Source organism: Canis lupus, chromosome 14, assembly GCF_003254725.2.
Source record: "Canis lupus dingo isolate Sandy chromosome 14, ASM325472v2, whole genome shotgun sequence".
Taxonomy (NCBI): Eukaryota; Metazoa; Chordata; class Mammalia; order Carnivora; family Canidae; genus Canis; species Canis lupus.
In genome coordinates, this window is record NC_064256.1 from 34,117,443 (window position 1) to 34,142,101 (window position 24,659).

The 24,659-nt window shown below is 35.2% G+C and overlaps 1 long non-coding RNA gene across 1 annotated transcript in view; it reads right to left on the reverse strand.

Annotated features, from left to right (window-relative positions):
• Positions 1-698: 698 nt before the first annotated feature.
• Positions 699-24,659, reverse strand: part of LOC125752475 (uncharacterized) — a 30,366-nt gene continuing 6,405 nt past the window's right edge. Inside the window, exons 2-3 of the long non-coding RNA XR_007402040.1 lie at positions 6,667-6,860; positions 699-853 (exon numbers count right to left, since the gene is read on the reverse strand). This is a non-coding gene — a long non-coding RNA (uncharacterized LOC125752475). The remainder of the gene's footprint in view (positions 854-6,666; positions 6,861-24,659) is intronic.

Genomic DNA, 24,659 nt, shown 5'->3' on the forward strand with positions numbered 1-24,659 from the left:
CCAAGCTGCAATCTGAGTCCTATTCTTGTCCTTTTCATCAGTATGCAAGAAACTAAAAAATGTTGTGGCTGGATTCAGAAAGAAATTATATATATAAAGTATATATATACTTGTTTACAGGACAAAAAAAAAAAAGGTTGGTAAAAGGCTGGATACAAATTCCCATTACTAAATGGCTCCAGGAATTCAAGACCAAATGCATTCCTAGCTTTACTTGAAAGATAGCTATAGGATTATAAATTGAGGAGGCAAAGAATTGTCACAAAATGCTTGATATTTATAACACATCCTGTATGTCCTTCTGGCCTATAGGTTGAATGTTGAATCAGACAGATTTGATTTAAAATCCAGGCTCCAGCACCAACTGGAAGCTGAGAGCAAATTTCCAATCTCCCTAAGCCTTATTTGACCCACCTGTAAAATGGAAGTAATAAAAGTGCCTACTTTATTATACCCTTTTGAAGTTTAAATGACATACTTATAAAGCATTTAGGATATCTGACTCAAAGCTATTTGACAATCACCACATGTGTAGACACACCAGGGATTCCTTGAAAACATACAGTGACTTTGATTTTTATGCCTAATATATTGTGTTTTTTTCCCCCTCTCTCAATAATTTTTAAGATCTTGAGGACAAGGAATAAAACAAGGAGATGAAAGTCAACTAAAAATAAACAGATATGGGATACCTGGGTGGCTCAGTGATTGAGCATCTGCCTTTGGCTCAGGGCATGATCCCGAAGTTCCAGGATTGAGTCCCACATTGCGCTCCCCATGGGGAGCCTGCTTCTCCTTCTGCCTGTGTCTCTGCCTCTCTCTATGTGTCTCTCATGAATAAATAAATACAAATCTTTAAAAAAAAAGAAAATAAACATATAATTAAAAAAATATTAGCATCTTATTGAAAATTTAAAAAAAATTAAATCAGCACAGAAATGGTTATTCAAGTTCTGAAAATTCAGTGGCTCTCCAAACTGGAAAGCTGTAAATCTGCAGCACTAAGTGAATCATAAAGACTAGATGGGGAGGGAAAGAAGGAAGAAGAGCCCACTAAGAAGAAAAATAAGGATGTCCAGGAGTGTTTTGTTTTGTTTTGTTCTAATTAGAACAGACTGGCATAGGGATTTGAAGAGATGAGACAGTTTCAAATGAAAGTTGCCTTCATGCACTTCAGCAAATATTCATTGAGCGTGTAATACATTGAAGACTAGAAAAACAAGGTGATAAAACATGCTCTCTGTCTTTAAGAGAATTTCAAGACCATAAACGAATTATACAGTAAGAATTCATGCAAGGAGAGGGTTGCACAGGAAGGAACACCTCCATCTGTTTGGCAAGAGGATGGCTGTCCAATAGTCTTAACAAAGCAGGTAACAGGTGGATTGAACTAAAAGATGAGTAGTAATTGTCTGGGAAGAATGAAGGACAGAGCATTCCAAGCAGATGGACCAGCAGCATGCACCAAGCCACCAGAGGCTTGAAATAGCCTGGCATGCTTGAGAAATTGCAAGTTTGAGGTCTGTTAGGGCCTTTGCACTCTTTCTGGGTTTCGCTTATTAGAAGGTTCACTTGGCAGCACTTCAGGTACAAATGTGTTCTAGCCATTGAAGTCTCTGCTTAAATGTCACATCTCTAGAAAACTTGCCCAGACAGACCACATAGCTTAATTTAGCCCCTTGTTATTCTCTAACAGGTAACTCTTTTCATTCTGTTAACAAAGTATACCAATTTTTAAAAATTTCCCTTATTAGCTTCTTGTTTGTTTATAGACTATTTGACCCTAACAGTTGCTTGAAAGCAGGAACCCAATTTATTAGCTAGAGTATCTACATTACAATCCTGCCTACCACAAAGTAGATACTCGGTAAATATTTAGTTAATGAGTAAGTAGATTGGACATGTAAACAAGGGACAGAGACTGAAGGGATTTGTAAGCCATCATAAAGATTGTGGATATTAAATAGGTGGAGAGGACCACTGGTGATTAATAAATAGGAAAAAATATGTAATTAGTTTCCTCTTAGAAGATCTCTCATGATTCTGCAGAAGATGCATTTGAGAAGAATGACACTAATTTGAAATCTACTGAATTAACTAATACATGACGTCTACAATGAGGAAGGTGAAGATGTGATTGATTAAAAAACAATTTTTAGTTGGAAGGACCTGAAGGTGAAGATCAGACCAGGAGAGAAGAATCTCTCTGTTGACATTCACAACCTATGACACGTACACAATACAAATACTTCATAACTGAGTTTTCCAAGTTCTAAAGGAGTCTATAGTGCCAAATGAGGGACAGTATACAAAGAAAATGAAAACAGAGGAAAGTTATGGAAAGGACAAGTCACTGGTGGCATTCCAGAGCAGAAATGGGGTAAGAGTCTCATGCTACCAACAATAAATGAATACTGATGGCAGTCATTAGCTGTTTCTTTCTTCTCCTCCAGCCCCACCCTGCCCCATGGGGATATGGTGACAGACTTATGTGAACACACAGCCCCCAGGAGCAAGCTGTGTCCACACTCTTCACAGAAAACTGCCCCTGTTACCACTCAGGCTAAGAAGTACATACGCTAACAGTAGCAGGATACATTTCAGGAAATAGCCCAAGAAGTGCGCAAGCACCTTTCTTTCTGCAAGCAGACTGGGGGGCGGGACATCAAATGGATGATTCCAGAGTCCTGGGTTCCTAGATAAGGGGGTGCTCGATCCATCCCCATGACCTCAGAGGATCCTTGACCAGCCGTAAGAAGCCCCGCTACAGGGATCCCTGGGTGGCGCAGCGGTTTAGCGCCTGCCTTTGGCCCAGGGCGTGGTCCTGGAGACCCGGGATCGAATCCCATGTCGGGCTCCCGGTGCATGGAGCCTGCTTCTCCCTCTGCCTGTGTCTCTGCCTCTCTCTCTCTCTCTCTATCATAAATAAATAAAAATTAAAAAAAAAAAAAAAAAAAGAAGCCCCGCTACAGCTAGGACCAGAGCACGAAGGCCCAGGTTAAATAGCAGTTCTACCTGGGTCTAAAGGCAGGATGGAAGGAGCTCCAGAACTTACATCCTGTCATCTTGAAGCCTCACAGAAATAAATCAAGAAATCTCCATCCCCAGGAGTCCTAAGCAAGTCTGGTTGTTCCTCATTCACTCTAAGTGGTCACAAGCCTACTCCATTGTAGACACCAGTCGTCCTGGCCAGGAGAAAGTAGTTGACTACTTGAATTAACCTGGACCTACGCGGTACCCTGGGGGAGGGGTGTGAACCCCGTGGTCTGAGAAGGGAGCAGCGGTAGAGGCTAGGTGGGGATAAGGTGAAAGGATGCTGAGGAGTGATGATTTTTATGTGGGCACTAAAGCTGGACATGAAGACAGGGTGGTATGGAGGGCAAAGCAAAAAGGAATTGGAATATATGAAGCAACACTTGGAAGCCTGCCTGAAAAGAAGGGAAAAATATAATTAGAGCAAAGAGAAGGGGGCAAAGTCTGATGATAGCTTTGTCAGGTAGGTAAGATCTGTGCATGTTTAAATGTAGAGAAGAGCTTCAAACTGTAATGTACATATAACGTTTGTTGTTAAAAATGCAGATTCTCATTCAGCAGGCCTGGGGTGGGGCTTGAAATTCTGCATTTCAAACAAGCCCTCCTGTGATACTGCTGGTTCATGGACCTCACCTTGAGAAGCAAGGATATAGAGAATTAGATATCAGAGAAAATGAAATTTAAGGGGCTGCAAAGAAAGGAGAGATGAGAATAAGATTTCAAGAAGGGCTCTCGTGGCTCCCTATAATAAACCATTTCCCCAACAGAGTCACAAGGCTGTATCATGGAGTAATCTGGGGATGATCCAGTGTTCTTTGAAGAATTGAAGAATATGGGGCACCTGGGTGGCTTAGTCAGTTAAAGCACCCTACTCTTGATTTCTGCTGAGATCATGATCTCAGGGTCCTGGGATTGAACTCTGCCTCAGGCTCCATGGTCAGTAAGGAGTCCACTTGGGATTCTCTCTCTGCCCCTCCCCCAACCTCTCTCAAAATAAATAAGTAAATCTTTGGGGAAAAAAAAAAGAATCGAAGAATATTCTGACCAGATGCTCATCTAGTAGGGGCGTGAAGAAGAAATGCTGAGCCTGTGAATGTCTTGTCCTTCCTATGGCCATGCTTACTGAAAATATGGCTTTCCTGTCTGTGTTCAGGATGCATATGGGTGAGTGTGCCTGCACATGTGTGCGTATGTTGGATTCTTCTGACAAGCTAGCAGCTTAACCACAGACTTTCGATCACATTGTTAGTGCTTCCCTCATGACTTAATTTTTAATCAGTCATATAAATAATGAAACTGAGGAAATTGGGGCTTCACAAATTCTTCTTTGGACAATTCAGAGATTTGAAAACCCTATAAATTTGCCAAGTAATGAGGTGTCAGTGTCTTAGGGTGACAATACAGAAAAGTACCTCGTTAAAATAAGGAAGTAATCATTAGTGAAAACTTATTTCTGCAATTTTTGAGCTGAAACAAAAATTATGTCACTTTTGTCCACAGATATTGACCTCAGCAATGAGTTTTCTGAAACATTAAGTGAAGTGTTGTCATGACAAATATTTTCAATAAAGCCTTTTAACTGAAGTTTCAAAAAAAATTTTTTTATAACAAACCTACCATCCCAGTGTCTCAATTAACTGTTGGGAAATAACATATTTTCACAAGTAAGGAATGTGTATCCTAAGGATTTTACCTTGATGTATTACTCTTTGAAGAGTCATTAATTCTCTGGAAATATAATTTGTCCCACAGTGTCTTGAAGACCTGCTAAAATTTGAAAATAATTTTTTCCTCCTCATGGCTCTTTGGTCCATTTAGTGCTCATGTCACTGTCTTGGAAACAGGAAAGTATAACAGAAATTATAGGAACAAGGCTCTGAAACCTGGTTTTCTTGGCCCTGCAAATAACAATCTTTTTTTTTTCTCAACCTATATTAAGTCACTAAATTCCCCTCTCCTATTTCTCTTACTTCCCATGTTAAGTCTTTCATTTCCTTTGTCTGGACTTCTTTTTGACTGGCTTTTTCCATGATTGTCTCTACCTCATCTTCCCATTTCAGCTTATGTGTCACCTTTTTAGAGAGATTTTCTTAATCTCCCTCCATAAAGAGGAACATTCTAATATTTTCTCTCACAGCACCCTGCTTAATTCCTACATAGGAATAATCATAATCGGTCTGTATTTGTTTAGTTGATTATTTTGCCTCCTCTTTAGAATGCCTCATGCACAAGCTCAGGTACAGATTTCCTTCGTTTTTGTTTGTAAGCCAGGACCAAGCAGTATATTGCATACAATTTCCTCTTATAATATCTGTTAAGGATTAGAAGGAGAGAAGGAACATTCCATAAGTTCTTTTAAAGTAAGAATTTGCTCTTTCATTTCTATAACCTCTCTTTGTAGCTTCATGCTTGACATAGAGTAGATGCTCAATAAATAGTAGCTGAATGAATAAAGATGTGATCAAGGAAGTGTCTGCAAATGCGAATAATTTCACTCTCAGTAGCCACAAGAGACAGAAGAAGCAGCAGAGGCCAGAAAGTTGTTATAAAGCCTATGTACCCATCAACCACAAGTACCCTTTTGATTTTGGTTGATATTTGTGAGGCTTTTCCCTGGTCTTTCCAAACACACCCTACAAATGCTTTACCAAGAGTACTTGTCTAAAATACTGCAGGGAAAAATTATCTAATTTTCTCCAAGGTTTCTGTTTGTATCAACCTATGTGTCTAAAATCTCTGCTGTGCTCATGGGGATCACCCTCAGGAAAAGTGGACAGATACTTAGAAAAACCACAGTCTTTCACCACACTGGAGTACTCTTTTTACTCATCATGACCAGTGAGCACCTTCAGACATTTTTTTGCATCATAGCATGCAGTTCAGGTTTTCCCACTTTTCACTTAGAACCTGACCCACAAGTTTATTTGTTAGAATAAAATAGTCACACAGATGACTTTTGTTTAAGGGCTGAGGATTTAAGTCCAATTGCTAGGGTCCACATTGACTCTCCTGATTATATGTGTGACCTTGAACAAGATGTTTAACCTTTTTAGAACTACTACCCATAACACAAACAATATTTTTAACTCATGGGGGTTTCGTTTTCACTCAATAAAATAATTCATGTAAAGTTCTTTGCATTTGTACTGTACCAGGAAGTTATTAGTGATTAGTGCTTCCTAGTGCTAATGTTAAGAACATGATAAGAGCTGGATATTAGCTATTATTATTATCAAATTGATAATTGTTTTTTGATTATAAAAGCAAACTCTCAGATATTTGAAAAAGTGGAGGAGATAAAAAGAAAATTTGCCACTTGCTTTATGGCCATTCAGAAGCTATGAATACTATCATTACTCTTTCCTGATAAAACAGAATGAGAGGGAGCAAGAGGCCTTTCTTCTTCACAATACACTGGAATTCCCCAGGAATGAGAAAAGTTTCTTCACGGTTGTACTAAAGAGACCCCAGTGTTTTTTCTGTTTTGTTAAGTCATTCTGTTGTTTTTTTTTTTCTTTTTCTTTTTCTATAGCTTTTGGCCTTTCAAATTTTGGATCAATGATTAGGTGTGTTAATACCGTTAGATAACTATGTCATTGAAATGAATTGGAGTAAAAGAATGGCAATACTCACAAAGATGAATCCGTATTAAAAACGGCATTTGGGGGCATCTGGGTAGCTCAGTTGGTTAAGCATACAGTCTGCAATTTCAGCTCAGGTCATGATCTCATGGATTGTGGGCCTGAGTCCTGCGTAGAGCTCCACACTCAGCAGAGAGTCTTCCTGAAGATTCCCTCTGCCCCTTCGTCCATTTGTGCTCTCTCTTTCTAAAATAAATAAATAAATCTTTGAAAAACACCCAGCATTTTAACAATTCATCAGAAAAGCCATTGTCATGTCAATCTAACTAACCCACTCTGTGTAAGTGTGTGTTCACAAATATGCAAATATACTAAATTAAGTACAAAGGCCAAAATTAATAAAAGCATACTTTTTCTTAATACATTCCCCCAAATGTCTCAATTCCATCTTCACCTGAAAAAGTAATATAGCCAAACAATGTATTCACAAAGTTACTATCCAAAATACTCTTATTTCCTTATACTGCTTTTGAGTATTTATTATTATATTTTAGATTTGTCAGTTTACTTATTGTGCATCTCCCTTACTAGAATTTAAGCCCTGCAAAGTTAAGGAATTTGTCCACCTAAGTCATAACTCTATATCTAGCATGCAACAGATGCTCAATAAATACTGTGAGATGAATGGATATTTCTTAAAATCTGTGAAATATCAAGGCAATCTATTTATATGCAAAGCACAAATTATCATTGGCTGAACTCAGTATAAGCAACAGTGTGGTGTGGCATAAATATTAGTCTGAAGGTCTATGTTTTAGACTTGATTCTGCTACTATATGTGAGACTGTAGACAGAAAGTATGGCCTTCATATATGTCAGATAGCATAGGTGATAAAAAAGCATTTTTTTTCTGCTGCTTTTGATTCAGTTCACTAAAAATTATACCTTGCTATCTATTAACAAACTCAGATATTTTTGTAGGATAGGGTTATGGGGGGATGCAGAGGAGATGGGTAATGGCAGGGAGGCAGCCAATGTCTTTAAACAAATATTTACACCCAGGAAGTTATTAGTGATTAGCAGAGAGGACAGGATAAGCACTGACATAATTTTGTTATTCTGGTCCTACTTATAAAAATGAGTTTCCTCTTTTGATTCTCTGTTCTGCAAAATAAAACTGGTAAAAATTCAAAGCAGAATCTAATTGAAATTGTAGAAAATAATAAAGTTGTTTATTGCACAGTTATTTAAAATATTCAGTTATTAATTTATAATTTGAATTATTGCTAATTTAGGTTTTATTAAAGCTTATGGAAACATCAAAGTATGCATATTAAAATAGCAGAAAATAATAAAGTTGTTTATTGCACAGTTATTTAAAATATTCAGTTATTAATTTATAATTTGAATTATTGCTAATTTAGGTTTTATTAAAGCTTATGGAAACATCAATAATGCATATTAAAATAGAGACCTAATTCCTCAGAATCGTTATTCCATTGGTTAAGATTTCAATTTGTTTTATTAATGGGCTCCCTTCATTCAAAAAGCACAAGCTGTAATTTTCTTATTTTTTGCATGCCGAAAGGAAGTGTGTAGTCATATTCCTCCCATGATAGAGATATGACATTATAGTATGTTTGTGAATAAGTGTTAATGAAGTATATTTAGTTGCTGTCTGAGTATCTGGAAATCTTTAATATGATCTGGAGAGAAATAATAGAAATCAGGGTAATAGATAAAAGTTATTATTATTATTATTATTATTATAGTTATAGTTATTATTTTAAGTAGGTGCCATACCCAGAGTGGAGCCCGACATGGCACTAGAATTCATGACCATGAGATTGAGATGTAAGCTGAGATCAAGAGTCAGGCACCCAACCAACTGAGCCACCCAGGTGCCCCAGATCTTTTAAATTTTTTACACAGCACTCCACTGTTTAAACACCAATTGCAAAGTATTTTGAAGCTTTGAAATAAAATGAAATTCCCAATTCTTTGAAATAAAATGAAATTCCCAATTCTGATCTAGAACTGAATTCCCTTTCAGCAATCTTATATTCAGACAGCAAATCTCTTTACATGATATATAAAAACTGGACTATAATGTATATGCACAAAAGAATGTGAGATATCTGAAAGCTTTAGTAACCACAAAACACATAATAATTTAGAAGAACTGACAATTGGGTGCCTGCATGACTCAGTCAGTTAAGCAGCCAGCTCTTGGTTTCAGCTCAAGACGTATCTCAGGGTCGTGACAATGAGTTTTGCATTGGGTTCTACACTCAGCACAGAGTCTGCTTAGGTTTCTCTCTCTCTCTCCCTCTGTTCCTCCCCTCTGCATGCTCTCTCTCTCTAAAATAAATAAATAAAGCTTAAAAATTAAAATAAATTGTGATTTCTAATTAGTAGACTTAGGAGTCCTATACATTGCATCATAAAAACAATTCTAATAAGTTTCACAGCCTCAGGAAAGAACTAGAAATGAGCTATGGATAGTGAAAAGTGACTCATAGTTACAAATAGAATGTGCTACTGAAACAAAGAGCAACAAGAAGGTCAGGTCTGAAGCGTTATTACTTAAAAATGGCATATTTTATCCCATTTACCTGGGTATTATTCATCACTGGCCTTGAACATTTGTTTCTGAGGCAATATTGCACAGAGAAAGAGTGTGGATGGACTTCAGAGCTCTGAACTCTACATCAGACTCTGTTAATTTCTAGTGAAGAATCTGGGAAATTACCTCACTTCCCTTGAGACCTGTTATCTACTTGCTTCAAGGTTTGAAGAAAGGATTAAAAGAGAAACATCTGACATTATCCTAGAATTTAAATGCCATTCCGTAAATATTAGTTTCCCCCTTTCTTTTCCTAAAAATGCAAGGCAGTCCAAGGAAAGCCAAGTGTTTTCTATGTGCATTGTTAAGTGTGTTTCTATGTGTATTATTGTATTTGAACATTTTAAGTAATAAGTAGTTTGAGTTTGGCAGCCATGAGTTATCTTTAATCAGAGGGTCTGTTTTTGTTTTTAATAATCAACTCAGGAGTTTATATAAAAACAATAATAATCCTTCTTAATTCTCAGTTTAATGACCTACAACCACATGAACCAAACCACTCTCTCCAAAATGTATAAAAACCACTTTGTTCTGTAATAGGCATGTAACAGGACATTGTAATACAATGTAGCAAGTAGCTACCCTTGTGGTGAACATAGCATAATATATAAACTTATCAAACCACTAATTTGTGCACCTGAAATTAACATTGTGTAACATTGTATATCAACTACACTCAAATAAGAAAAACCACTTTGTTCATATGTATAAATAAGAGTTATGAAATACTGAAAGTCAAAGAAACTCTCCGTTTCTTTAAGTAAGGCATCATAGAACTTGTAGACAGAAAATGAATTCTGGCTATTGCTTTGCATCATATAAGTGTATCTTTCTGAAGTGATAATGACTTCAATATGGTAGACACATTAAAAGTAAAGGCAGAATTGTGAAGGCTTTATTCTTTCTTAAATTTCACCATATGTTCTAAGGATTAGCATATTAAAAGCCAAATTTAGTTCCTCTTCAAAGGTTCCATAATATGTTAAGTTTGAAAGCTATCACCACGGACAGTAAGACTTAACATAGGAAAATGGATATCCCTGCTTCTGTCTCCCTGTTTCTCTTCACTTCTCTGTACCTACTGCACTATGGGTTACCAATAAATGCTTGTTGGATAGGTTAACATATGAATATATGTTCTAAAAACACTTCCAAAATTACAAATAAAAATTTAAGAAGGTGAATCACTTAGTTGGTACTTATTGATACCATAACTAAAGGAACCATATAGTAGGTCACTGCAGAACTGTGCAAAAGGGGGTAAGTGCATTTGTGCTTTTGAAGAAAAGGATTAGATGTCGTAAGTAATATATCCAGAAAAAGGAAAATTATCTAAAATCAATGTAAAAGGTAACAGATATTGAATTTGATCCAAGCATTCTGCTAAAGGCTGAGAATACAAAGATGAGTATAGAACTTACTTTCAAGGAATTCATAATATCATGGGAGAAATTAACTCATAAATAAATGTATATGTAAAATAGAGGCATAGGTAAAACATAGATTTTATATAATATTTATATTAATTATACTTGTTATATATATAATATATATATTTTATCTACACCTCTCCCCATACATACACACTACCATGCTCAGAAGCAGGAATAATCAATGCTGCTGGGAATACAAGGCATAGGCAGGAGGGGAAAGCATTGAGATATGCCTCTGGGGAGACAGTTTAATTGTCTCAAAGATAAGCCAGATATTATGTCATATAAGTTGAGGCCGGACATTCAGGCATCCGGTAGAGGATATGAAATAGCAGAGAAGCCAAAAACAAAAGTGACAAGTTTACAGAAAAGGAAAGATGAGTAACATGAAGAGCAGGTTAAAAGGTGGAAGGGTGGGAAAGATTGACAGAGAGGGCCTTGTTTGCCATATGGAGGAATTTTGATTCTATATCATGGGCCAGTGATTTTCAAGTTATAGAATAGAGTACTCTCAGGCTGGCTGGAAATAAAAGCTCCTTTGCTTTTATCTGTTTGGGCTTCTACTTAACAATTCCTTTATTTATTAAAAACAAAAAGTTTGGAAACCTCTGTTACAAGCAATGAGCCTGTGAAAGGGTATTTGTTTGTTTTTGAGAGTAATGAGAACAGATTTACATTTTAAGATGTCACTGACTAGATTTTCAGTGGAGGAGGAAGGAGCTTGAGGTTAGATTCTAAGAATAATTAGATCACCAAAGTCACGATCTGGGAGCCTATTCCCAGATGGCAGCCTGCATGATGAAGAGCAGGCCACTGGAGCAGAACTGAATGGTCTTTGTAACTTCTCCACCTCCCTGCAGTAAATGATTGAACTCCATAATAAGAGAAAGCAGATCAGGATTAGTCCCAGGGTTTAGTTTAGGTTTTTGCATATATAAAGATCTTCTTCACAATAATAAGGAATAAAAGAGGAGGATTAGGCTTGGAGGCAAAAATGTAAGTTGAAGTTGAAGTATTGTATTCCACATAAATGAGTATGTGCATTCAAAGGTTGGGCATTAAAAGTGGGGGCAAAAAAAAAAAAAAAAGATCTAGACAGCTTTGAGAGCTAGTGGCATAGGAATGTGTCTCCATAGATAAGTATGTACTACATCACTCCGGAAGAGAGAAGCACATGAAAGTTCCAAAAGTAAAATGTGTTTTATCTTATTTAAGGGATAGGCAGAGGAAGAGAAATCTGTGAAAGAAACTAAGTAGGAAGGGAAGAAGGAACCAGGAAACTGTAGAGTCACACAGGTAACAGCAATTCCAAAGGAAGAATCTGTAGAAAGATGAAGAGAAAGACTAAGGACTATTGAATTTGGTAATGTGCATCTCCTTAGAGAGCTCAGCTAAAGCAGATGCACTGATAGAAAGGTGAAAGCAGAAATGGTGCTACGGTTTGAGAAAGTTAGGAAATCACTGAATGGAAAGAAGATACTGGAATTTCATTTAGAGGGAACTCTAGGAGCAAAAATACTGACTGGTTTGTGCAGGGGTCAGAGGCTTCAAGAAAATCAACATGACTGTAGGGCAAAATAAGTAAGTATATAATTTCTACTTATGAGACCAGTACCATCTTCTAAGGAAGAGGTATTGGTTGTAACAACCACAGGATTTTTAAAGGATATTAAGAAAGAAAAAAAAAAGGATATTAAGGAGCAGTTTGGAATAAAAAAAAAATTGATGGACTTCAAGCTTGATAACCGAGTTATAACTTAGTCTATTCATTCTGGATTCATTTCTTTATGTTGCCATAATTGTAAAAAATTAGATCAAACTAATAAAGTCCAAAATCAAAATGCCACTAAATGGCTATAGCCAAGAGAGCTGGTACCAGGAATTGGCAAATCTCTGTGCCTTTCTGTCTTGAAAGTAGAAGAAACACTGAAATATTTAGAAGGCAATAAAGCAGGACAAAGAACATGAAAACAGCTGTTTCCTAACTAGGGAACAGATCCATGAAGAACACCATGGCTGTTCTAGTACTAACAGTGTGATTTTTTTTTTTAAGTTCAAGGGCTAACATATTTAGTTAATTTGGTGAGGAAAGCAATGACCTACTTTCTGCAACTATGCTCAGTGAGAGTACAAGTGAACCTTACTTTTCAAGGACTGTCCATTTTTCCCCCAAGAAGAAAAATGCTTACTTATAAAACTAGAGTTTGTTTTGTAGGCATGGGGAGGTGAGGTAGGGGTGGTAAAATGAATATAATTTAAGGATTTATGTTTCTTTTCATTTTGATGAAAATTCTATGATCTTTATGAATTAACATTTCTAGATAGTTTTAAAAGTTTAATTCTTCTCTGTTTTATTTAACAGATTGTAACCTATCCTACCCCAAATTCACAATCTTATTGCTGGTTTGTTGAAAATTGACTGAACTTGTACAGTAGAGAATAGCTACAAGTTCCTTGAAAGAAGACGGCTTCATAGATAGATGTTCCATACATTCTTTATGAGCTAAATTAAGTCATATATGAAAATAATATTGGCCAAAAGTTCACTTATTTCTACTGTAATGACTTAAAAAAAATACTTCCCAGTACTTATAGATTAAAGAACGCAACAGCTATTAATCTTAAAAATAAGTTTTGTTTGGATCCTTTTGATTGGTTGACAGAGATATCATTATTTATTCAAACAGGAATAGTTTAGCCCAGATAAAAAGAAATCAATGTCCATGAGTTTTGAGCCCATGTCAGGTATAGAGCTTACTTAAAAAAAAAAAAAAAAAAAAAAAAAAAAACCATAAAGAATCAAAACCAAACAGTGCCAAGAGAGCTAAGGAGATAACACGAAAGGGGGAAATGTGTGGGTGTAAGGGACTAGAGATACTTGTGCCTGAAAGGAACCAGGCAGCAGCTATATCCCTCTAGGAGATTATGCTGCTTAGGCATCTGTCTCAGATCACTTAATTTTTCAGATCTCAGAAATATATATTTTGAGGCTAAATCTCTTGATTTAAAAACTTTAACGCATTTGCTTTTAAAACACATGTGTTTGACTACCTCTGCTCTAGGTAGATACTTGGCAGTTAAGGCCTTCAGACATCAAATCCATTAAAAAGTGTGAATGAGCACAATGAATAGGTTATACGTTCAGTCTGTGCCACCTGAATTACAAATAAACTTTCTCAAGTAACAAGGGTATAAAATACACTGTGTACAGCTGTAGGAATTGTTGTCAAATTCTCTTTTCTCTTTTCGGCTGCAGCAGCCTGTAATGCTACCATAATCTAAAAGTTGAGCATCCAAATGATTAAGAAGAAAAAACACTAAGACTTTTGCATAATTCATCATTACAGCGGAGACTGAAAGATGTATTGTCTTGTAGCACAAATACATCATAAATTATAACATATAATAAAATTTCAGTTAAAATATACTTAAGGGAAAAGACTTAAAATGTAATTTTCTCCATTATTAGAAACACCCACAAAACACTTCGTTCCTCCCAATCTAAGTGAACAAGTTGCTAACTTTTAGATATATTTTATGGAATAACATTATTTCATTGGGAGAGGCCGTTTTGTGCAATTCACCCATGACCTACTTATTCCAAATGGCTGGTTTGTAGGTATTATTATTATTCCATCACATGAGAAATGCATCAGGGCCCATTCCTCCCACAAAGCACACTGCAGTAGGAACACCACATGTGGTGCCAACTTTTGTCACACTTCAGTGAAGGTATTTAGAATCATTTACTTTAGCTGTGGATCATTCCCTAGCTAGACTTTGAAGACTAGATTTTTAATACCTATGTATTTAGGTGAGTGTGTGTGGGAGTAAGAGGTAGTATTTCTCAGCGCAAGACAAAAAGATGCCCCACAGGCACAAAGAGCTGGATTTGAATCCCAGATCTGCCGCTCATTAGCTATGTATCCCTGGATGAATAGCCAAAATATTTTTGAGCAGCTTTCATGGGCCAGGCACTACGCCAAGCACTGGGTATACAAGAGTGAACAAGATACAGTGCTTGCCGAAAGGAGTTTAAAATTTAATAGGAGAATCAGAAAAGAAGAAGCAATTTCAACCTAGAATCTTAAGGGCTAAAGTAAATGTTAGCAGAGACTATATTCAGAGCACATAAGAGTAACATCTATCCCAATCTTAAGCAGTAAGGCTTTCTAGAGGAAGTGATATTTGAGCTGATATCTGAGGAAGGTTAGGAGCTGGTGAGTGAAAAGTGAGGCAAAGAATATTTTAGAAGGAGGAAATAACAAAGGTCAGAAATTGAAAGAGAGGCTAGAATTTCTGAGGACGTGCTCATGGTGTGTGTCTGTACAAGTGTACATAATGGACTATCAGCTGGACAATCCTCAGTATTTATCACAGCCAATAAAAAAGATTAAAGGACAAGTTAAAAATTCAAATTAAAAAAATTAAAAGAAAAGTCAAAAATTGTACCTTATTACTATTAATTCATATACTCCTCCAGTTAACAAATTATTATTTCAAATCTACTATGTTTAAGAAACTATCGGTTGCCCCAGCTTTGACCTCTTCTCACGTACTTCCATTCCAGTGAGGAAGGCATGAAGAATGAGAAAGACTTGGTGTGTGAAATGCTTTAGTGTGGAGGTTGCTAAGGCTGCTCTTCTCATGTTTCAAGAAAAACTAGATTTTAAATGTGGAAAAAGATCCCACTCTGGAGTAGGGAAGGAGAGGGAGAGTGCAGATGCGGCATCATCGGAAGCCATAGGCTCCAGGCACGTGAGAAGATAATCCGGACTGTTATTCTATTTTGGTCTGAAGTGAAAAACAAATCTCTACCTTTTAAAAGCGGATTTGATATTTAGAAGCAGCCCAAAGAAAGGAGTTCCTTAACAAAATTGAAGTCTCTTCTATTTGGCCATTAAGAAACTTACACTTTCTGATTTCAAATTATACTACAAAACCATAGTAAAAACAAGATACTGATGTAAAAATAAACACACAGACCAATGAAACAGAGTTGAAGGCATGGAAAGAAACCCATGTGTATATAGTCAAATAATATTTTACAAAGTGGCCAAAAATACTCCATGGGGAAAAGATAGTCTCTTCAATAAAGAGACTAGATACAGTGATGGGAAAACTGGATCTCCACATGTAAAAGAATGCAACTGTACCCCTGTCTTACACTACTTGCAAAAACTAATTCAAAATGGATTAACACCTAAAACCTTAAAACTCTTAGAAGAAAACAGAGGGAAAAAACTTCTTGACATTGAACTTTACAATGATATTTGGTTAACACCAAAAGCACAAGCAACATATGCAAAAATAAATGAGACTACATCAAACCACAATGTTTCTGTACAGCAAAAGAAACAATCAACAAAATGAAAAGGCAACCTATGTAAAGGGAGAAAATAATTATAAACCATATATCTGATAAGGGTTTAATATCTAAAATAGATAATGAACTTCTACAACTCAAAAGCAAAAAGAGGAGAGAGAGACAGAAAGAATGAAAGAAAGAGAGAGAGAAAAACAGTCTCATTTAAAAATGGGCAAAGGATTTGAAAAGGCATTTTTTCAAAGACATATAAACGGTGAACAGGTACATGAAAATACCTTCAATAATACTGATCATTAGGAAAATCTAAATCAACACCATAATGAGATATTATCTTGCACCGATTAGAAGCAAGTGTCAAAGAGACAAGAGATTACAAATTCGGTGAGGAGGTGGAGAAAACGGAACTTTTGTGCACTCTTGGTGGCAATGTAAATCAGTACAGCCACTATAAAAACCAATCTGGATGTTCCTTAAAAAGGACTATCATGTAATCCAGCAATCCCACTTCTGGATATATATATCCAAAGGAAATTAAATCACTTTCTTGAAGAGTTATCTGTATCCCTGTGTTCTTTGAAGCAGTATCTAGTCAGTAATAGTCAAGACATGAAAACAATCTAAGTATTTGTATACAATAGAATAGGTAAAGAAAATGTGGTGTATATATACAATGGAATCTTATTCAACCTTTAAAAAAAGGAAATCTTGCCTTTGGGGATAGCATGGATGTCATTGAGGGCATTATTCTGAGTGAAATAAGTCAGACAAAGACAAGTACTGAAAAAAATCTCACTTATATATAGAGTTTAAAAAAAAATGTCAAGCCCAGGGTGTCTGGGTGGCTCAGTTGGTTAAGCATCTCCCTTTGGCTCAACTTATGGTCCTAGGGTTCTGAGATTGAGCTCCACATTGTTGAGTGTGGAGCCTGCTTCTCTGCCCCTCCCTCTGCTTGTGCTCTCTCTCTTTGTCTCTAATAAATAAATAAAATCTTAAAAAAAAAAAAAAAAGAGTCAAGCCCATAGAAACAGTAGTGTGGTGGTTGCCAGGGGCTGCAGTTTGGAGGTAAATAGAGAGATGTTGGTCAAAGCATACAATTTCCAGTTGTAAGATGAGTAAGTTCTGGGGGATGTAATGTATAGCATTGAGACTATAGTTAACAATACTGTATTATATACTTGAAAGTTCCTAAAAGAGTAAATCTGAAATGTTCTCACCATACACACACATACACAAAAGGCAATTATTTAAGGTGATAAAAATTTTAACTAACCTTACTGGGGCGGCCATTTCATAATATATACCTGTATCAAATCATACTGTATACCTTAAACTTACACAGTGCTATACATCAATTATATCTCAGTAAAGCTAGAAAAAAAAAGAAATTTATTACCATTGCTTTCATACAGTCTATTAACTTTCACATTAAATGTGGCAATGCTCTCGACACTATTTGAAATAAAAATAATTGACGGATTTTAGCAGAGAAAATGCTCGTTTCTAGATCAGCAACTAATTTCGTGATGGTCATTGTGCAGAACATTAGTATGAACAAATCCCATGAGAAGAAGAAAAAATGCCACTTGTCAAATAATTTGAGGAAATGAAATATACTATCCCTATTGGACATTGACTATACAAACATAGTTAATAATCTGAGAAGCCCTAAAGTAAAGAGCAATTGACAAACATGCCAGGATTAGATAGAAGTTAATTAGCATAGATTCAGTCAAGCGATGGAGGCATGAGCTGAGTGCCCTTAAAGTTGTCATTTTCAAAGGAAATCAATCATTTCCTTTACAAAGGACCTAACTCTCTTACACCATGATATAAAGAGAACTTTTTCTATCAAAGGAAACTAATGAGACTGACCATCATGATTGCTGTCTGCTGTCTGTGCACTATGTATGTCAAGAACTGTGACTCTTCTTAGAAATAACCCACATATTCAATAAGGAGGAAAAACACAACACACTACAAATCCTTTATAAAAATAAGTTTCATTTTGCCTGGAAGTCCTACTTTATTGTTTGCCTTTTAAGTTACTTTAATAGAATATGTGAAACTTGCTATCAGTATCAAAATTCATATAAACAAGATGTGACTTTTTTTGTTACCCAAAAAGAAAATTTCCTCTCTAAAAAGAGTAATGAAAGAGTTCAGAATTTCTCCCCTTTCTTAATAAGCTTGCCTGTTTGTTTTCAGGGTACCTCAAGCAACCTTTGCCATCAATCCCCATGGCCAAGTGAACCTTGCCATATTTCAGGGGCCAGGTCTTTTCATATACTTGAAAAGGGACTTCTTAGGCAAACAGTAGAAGCAGTGCCAATGATAGAAGTGTTACTTGGTACTGAATATGTTAGAGAATAAAACATAAATGAAACTTCCATTTATTTCTTAAAAAGAAGCTTCCTAAGGATTTGTTTCCTAAACTGACAATAATGCAAACAATGTCATAGTTTCTACCTCATTGTCTGGCATAATATATCTATAGTATGGTCTTACCTAGAGAATAGAAGCATCTATAATTTTGGTAGACCTTAGAACACCTTTCTACCATTTCCATAACAAATTTATAATAACATTTAGAAGTATCTATCAGAAACAAATTCATGTCAGACCTGTTCACTACTGCATCCCTTGCACTTAGCACAATGTCTGACACAGGAGGGACTACCATAAATATTTGTGGAGGGAGGAAAGGAAGGGAGAAGAGCTTAGAAGTTAAACATGAATGCTGCCACATTTAAAGAAGCAAATCTCTGTCACTGTCTTAAGAAATTAAAGATATGTTCTAAGAAAATTTTGGTCTCTTTTGGGGAACATACTGCTTTCACATTATTTGATACAAAGAATTTACCTGGACCTACATTTAGAGGAAGATCTCACATAATTTTTTAAGATTTATTTATTAGAGAGAGAGAGAGAGACAGAGAGACAGAGAACATGAACGAAAGGAGCCGAGAGAGAGGGAGAGAGAATCTCCAGCAAAGTCCACACTGAACGCAAAACCAATGAGAGGTTCCATTCCACAGCCCTGAGATCATGACCTGAGCAGAAACCGAAAATCGGACACTCAATCAACTGTGCCACCTAGGTGCACCCTCATATAATTTTAATTATAAATAACATTCATTAGACTTCATTGATCTTTAATTAGTATTATTTGATCATTCTCTGCTTCCCCTGCTATTTTCAAAGGAAATTCTCCTATTTTTTTTTTGTGTGGAACACTAAATAGGCACATCTAGCACAGGTATTCTATACTTTGTTACCAGAAGTTATAGTTGAGAAAATGAATCCCTGTTACTGTACAACATATTTAAGACCATAATATATACTTGAGATTCAACATACCTTCATGAAATTTTCTAAGTTGTTAACTCTGAACTTACTCATGGTGAAGCACTAAAATCATCCATCCACACGATGTAATAATCAGCACATTTTTAGTTACAAGTAGCAGAAACTCAAATCAGACGGCTTATGAAATAAATAAATGGATGGATGCATGCATGAAATCACAAGTCCAAAAGTAAGAGCTGGCTATGGCTCTTAATGGCTATCAATCATAATTGATGTAAAGAAATAACATTAGGAATCTCTATTATTCCATTTCTTAGCTTTCCTTTTTTCCATGTAGATTTCTTTCACTAGCAAGCTCTTTCCACCTGGTAACAACATGGCCTAAGACACTTGAAGCTTAGCTTCCTCCATCTTTGCAGACTCAGTATGAGAAAGAGCTCTTCTTTAGCGCCAAAAGGATTTTTATTGAGTAGGCCTGGAGTGCCCATCTCTGGAGCCTAAACTTAAAGTAGGGAAGAGCAGCTCCCCAAAGGAAAGTCAAGATGCTATTATGCCAGAAGAAAAAGACATGGATACTGGATATGTAAACATGCATAGCTATCTGCTATGCCCATGTTCTAAATTCTTGTGGAATCAGTCAGAAGTCATGGTTACTGATGTATATCAGGGTTACTGAATTACTAATCATAGACAATTTATTAAGTTTTTATTTTAAATATTATTAAAAACAATTTTTCAAGCCTAGAGAATAGTTGGGTGATTTTAATTCATAAAAGTTTACCATTAAAAAGAACTGAGATACAGAAAGTTAAGCCTTTGATACCATTTGTGATGCTTCATTATGGTAACTTACTGATATAGCTCCATTTTTCAAATATGATAGTGACTCACATATCAAGCATTCTCATTTAAGACACAAGCATAGGAAAAAGTAGATTTGCTAAGTGTGAATGTTTATGAGCATAATCAATAAACCATTGACTAGATAGTAAATTTGAACCTGCCAAAATTACTTGATGAATATAAATTTTCTATTTTTAAAAAGATGAACAATCCATTAGTTAAAGAAGCAATCCCAGTTCTATGTGATTTTATTCTATCCAACAGAGTAAAAGAACAGTAAACACAAAGTCAGGATATTTTGGTTTTAATAAAAACTCTAGCATATTATAACCATGCAAGTCTGGGGCAACTAACTATCCTCAAGAAGTTTCACAGTAGTTGAAAGGATTCTGTATGGAAAGTAGTTATTAAACACAACACAGATTCATGAGACAAAGGGTTTTCTCCATATAATGCACTTATAATTCTGCTTCTCACATAGACATTCTTATCTAGCTTCTGTTTCATTATTCAGTTATTTTGTTCTGATGAATTGATTTCTCTTTATGATTTATTAACTAATTATGATTATTTTATATGTAACATATTCATGACCAGACTAAACTGACTGTGTTCTCTAATATTTTGTACTGTGGTTTGACCTTTTTGATAATGCTGAGGGAATAATAGAAGGCAGTAAGAACAATAATGAGGGAAGTTGTTACTTTGGTGCCTTATTTAGAAAATAATTATATATGGGGTTTAAATTCTTACTTAAGAATTAAACTAACTTGGGATCCCTGGGTGGCTCAGCGGTTTAGCGCCGCCTTCAGCCCAGGGCGTGATCCTGGAGACCCCGGATCGAGTTCCACGTCGAGTGGATCCTGCTTCTCCCTCTGCCTGTGTCCTCTGCCTCTCTCCCTCTCTGTCTACCATGAATAAATAAATTAAATATTAAAAAAAAAGAATTAAACTAACTTAAACTATTTAATTGAATCAACCTATACTATTTTAAATACCAGTAGTTATACTTCTATCATTTTATTTGAAATGAACTCAATTTTCCAGGCAAGATTTAAAAAAAACATATAAGATATTTCCTTAGTTAAATATGAAAAATAAGTTCTTGGAAATTAAAAGGTCTCATATGCACATGCATCTCTAACTAAAAATCATGATGGTCCCAACATTTTTTGATATCATATATATCCCCACATCAGAATAATTAAACCTGCAGGTAGGCACATAGAGTATTATGCAGAAATGAAGAGTCAGCTTGGCAGTTACAAATAAATAAGCCAAGCAATATATTCTTTTCTCATTCAAAAGTTTGGAAGACATGCTGCTACCTTTACTTTTACGTCACACTGTGTTAATATTTCTATGCTCACTTTTTAAAGAATGTATAGTTTTATCATCATGCTTTATTTTCTTAGAGTTTACTTTCTCATTTTCAAACAATATTATCTGTTTTTCTCATTATATGTGTTCATTTATATTACCTGTTATTTATTATAACTCTTTATTCATTATCTGTGTTAATAAATATCTAATTAGAAAAAAGCATTCTGGTAGAGGAATAATTTATAACATAATTTTACAGAGCTCAAGTCCCTGGAGCTTCAAGTCTATTTTGACATTTTCCTAATTCATCTGTTTAATAACCAAGTTATGATGAAACAGTTGTGCTGCCAAAAGAAATGATCAGTGCTGTACTGTTATTAGTTGCATTGTCTTCTGTTTCCCAACTTGTAGGCTTTCATAGAAATCTAACAAAAGATACAAATAAGCATTTAGGGTACAGGATCATAAAATGCCTTCTGCATTATCTGGACAGTTCTTTAGGTATACCTTTAAAATACTGAAGGTCTGGATAAAATAGGAAAAGTTCTATGATCTCAGTGTTCTTTTTTCTTAAGATAAGTTTGCGCAAATACTTATCTTTGGGAATGGTTGGTGAATAGAATACTATTATTAATATCCTATTGAATAGAATTATTATACATTTTATGTGAAAGTTTCAATAAAAATTAGATTTCAAATCAATTAATATTTATGGGGTCTTACTCTGTACCAAGTGTGCTATATATTTCAATTTATAAAGTCTGATTTAAACTGCAAAATAAACCAATGTCATTACTATATTTTATAAATAAATGGTCAGTAAAAAAAAAAATTTCAAAGAGGTCCAGGAGTTTGCCCTAGGCCCCAAGCTGGTCAGTAAAGAGATCTAAACCTTTGATTCTAATTTTAAAATACAGATTCTTATTATACTACATTTAATACAATTTAATACAATAAATGGCAAGAACTGTGGCCATTAGATATTAGCATCTGTTATATGCTCTACACTCTTCCTGTTTGTCACAATCCAATTAGATTATCTCTTTCAGTTAAGTGGATAATCAAAGTTTGTAGTCATCCAGCAGGTAAGTGGTAAAACTAGAATTCAAATTCAAACCAGGCCACCTGATTGCAACATTTAAACTCTTCCTACAATAACACACTGACTTTCAATTGAAACTAAAACTTGCAAAAACTACAATCAATCCATATGAGATGATTAGATGATAATTCAGGAGCTAACATTTCAAGGTCACCATTAAGGACTTCTTTTCCATTGCTTTATATATGTGAGGTACTGGTTTAAGAGGTTTTTGATTAATACAGAGTGAATAAATATGAGTGCTTGATTCAAATTTTCATCTTACTATTTGAATATTTGGCATTATGCAGTATATTTTGAAAATTCTGGCAGTACATAATTTTTCATACAATAAGAATGTAAAAACTGTTTTAACTCATGCAGTCAGCAAAAAAAAAAAAAAAAAAAAGAAAAAAGAAAAAAAGACCAAACAGACAAACATAAGAAAACACTAAACAAAAATATACATAATTCAATTTTGTAAAGTAACCTAATCTGTAAGCAGGTAAATACACTATCTCATAAATAAATTAATACATATTACTACATACATACTAGCTCAAAGTTCAAAGAAGTAAAGGTTGGGAATCCCTAGGCAGTAGGGACTAAACTACAGAAAACAGCAAAATTTTAAATCAACTTTATTCAGGAGTAATTTAAGCATAGAGTTTATGACCATTTTAAGTATACGGTTTAGTCAGTGAGTTTTGACAAATAGGCAAACCTGTGTAACCATGATGAAATGAGGATATAGAATATTTATGTCATCCAATATTTTAATCATTCCCCTATAGAGTTAATCCTACTTTTCCAGTAGTAGTCAACCACTGATCTGCCTTATATCACTAAAGATCACTTTTGCCTATTCTAGAATTTCACATGAATAAAAACATTCAGTATGTGCACTTTTTGTCTGTCCTCTTTTGCTAATCATAGTATTTTTAGTCTTATCCATGTTGCATCAGTAGTCATTCCTTCTCAATGCTGAGTAATATTTCATTGTATGTATCCACCACAAATGGTTTATCCATTCACCACTTGATGGACATTTGAATTGTTTCTATGTTTGAATATCATAAATAAAGCTAGTATGAACAATTTTGTACCAGTACATTTTCATTTCTCTTGGTTAATACCCAAGAATGGAATCATAGGGTTGTGTAAGTGTATGCTACCTATATGTGGAACTGTTGAACTCTTCTGCAAACAGATTGTGCCCTTTAATACCTATACCAGCAATGTATAAGAGCTTCAGTGGCGCCATATCCTAGACACATTTGTATTACAAGTCTTTTTAAATTTCAGCCATTTCTGTGAATATGTAGTGGTTTATTGTCGCAATTCTAAGCTGCTTTTGGGAAACAGCTTTTGTAGAGGAGGAGATTAGCAACTGAGAATCCCAGGTAGACAGGGTTGACTAAGGGTCGTACATAGATCTGAATCCCAGATCTGGTACCTACTATATATGTGACTATGAATAAGTTGTCTTAGCTTCTCCATGACTCAGTTTTCTCATCTCTTTAGTCACAATAAAAATAGTAATTGCTTCAAAGTTTTAAACTTTGAAGAAAAAAAAATGTAAAGCACTAAACATGGTGTCTGGGTCAGAGTAAGTCTTCAGTAAAATTTGTCTAATATTACTATTTATATTGCACAGAATGTACAGCGTTATAAATTTTTAAAACTTAAGTTTACTTCTAATGACCATAACAATAATGTTATGTCTTTATAGGATCTACCTTACCCCACATATGAACTTGCTTTAAAGTACTTTTTTTAAATTAAATAAATCATGGTGCCTGGGTGGCTTAGTAGTTGAGCTTCTGGCTCAGGTTGTGATCCAGGGGTCCTGGGATCGAGTCCCGCATCAGGTTCCCTGTAGGGAGCCTGCTTCTTCCTCTGCTTGTGTCTCTGCCTCTCTCTCTGCGTCTCTCATGAATAAATAAATAAAATCTTTTAAAAAATTTAAATTAGATAAACCTATTTTCTTCAAAGGCAATCATAAAGATATATTAATCTGGAAAATATTTTTACATCTAGTTCTCTTTTCTTTTTTTTTTTGAAGATTTTGTTTTATTTTTAAGTTGGGATTTCATCCCAACAA